Here is a 1134-nt window from a genome sequence, read left to right on the forward strand (position 1 = left end):
TTTGCGATAAAATACATTGGAGTAAATAATTTTGTAATTATTTAACATTTTTTGTCCTTTCCTATTTGTTTTTGGCTACATTAAAGCATTTTTTTGAAAATATACAGTAAGGTTCCATATTACCACCCGATTTTCTCTAAGCCTACTTTCGGACTTTTTGTACAAAACCTTTCAAAAACCATACTTATAATTACACTAGAGAAAAATCCAATCAGGAACGTTTAGTTTACTAGTTACCAGTACTTTTCGCACCAAAAATGTGGGTGTAGTTATGATACCTTGTTTACAATTCACTAAAATGTAATTGGGGTTCCATAATACCATATTCTCCTTTACTATTTTTTATGATTCATTTATATTATGTTACTGGCATTATGTAATTCTATTAATAGTATCATATCATATGTATTTTGGGGTAATTACTGGCCTAGTACAATTGTACCTCTGAATGAGATGGTTGAACCTTATCAGAGCTGTAGACCATACCCATAGGAGAAAAAAAGTGAAGGGAACTGTACCTCTACACGGTGTCGGTGCTGGGTTATTTTGTGCCCTAGGCAAAGTTTAAATGTGCGCACTTTATTTCAAAAGTTAAATTTTATTAATAATATACAAAGCAATATACAATATGTAATCCTTCTTGTTAGAAAGTTGTGTATGTGACCTTTGTCTTTGTGATCGTCGCGCCCTCCCCTCTGCTATGTGTGGGGGTCTGTTATGTTCGTCAAGGAAATTGTACTCTGGTCCAGTATAGTTTAGTTTGGAATGTGTGCTGTGGTCTAACGGACATCGCTTTCTAGTTCTCTCCACTTTCTTTGTGTTACCTTCGACATTACCCTCCATTATATCCAAACCCTGACATGGTAGCAGAGCGTGGTTGGTTTAAGGGTTTAATGATCGAGGTTTACCATACGAAAAACATCTAATTGGAGATTCAAGTAAGTGATATATACTTGTTTGCTTACGAAAGGCATAACCCGTCTGAACAAAGAGCAACGCCATGAATAGTGTGGGGACACAGCATGTAGATAAACTCGATGATGGCAACTACGAATCGTGGAAGCTACAAATGCGTAGCATACTTGTTTGCAATGAACTTTGGTCGTACGTAAATGGATCCATAGAAAAACCAGA

This window comes from Centruroides sculpturatus, unplaced genomic scaffold (assembly GCF_000671375.1).
Source record: "Centruroides sculpturatus isolate CEXI.00-Female unplaced genomic scaffold, Cexi_2.0 scaffold156, whole genome shotgun sequence".
Lineage (NCBI taxonomy): Eukaryota > Metazoa > Arthropoda > Arachnida > Scorpiones > Buthidae > Centruroides > Centruroides sculpturatus.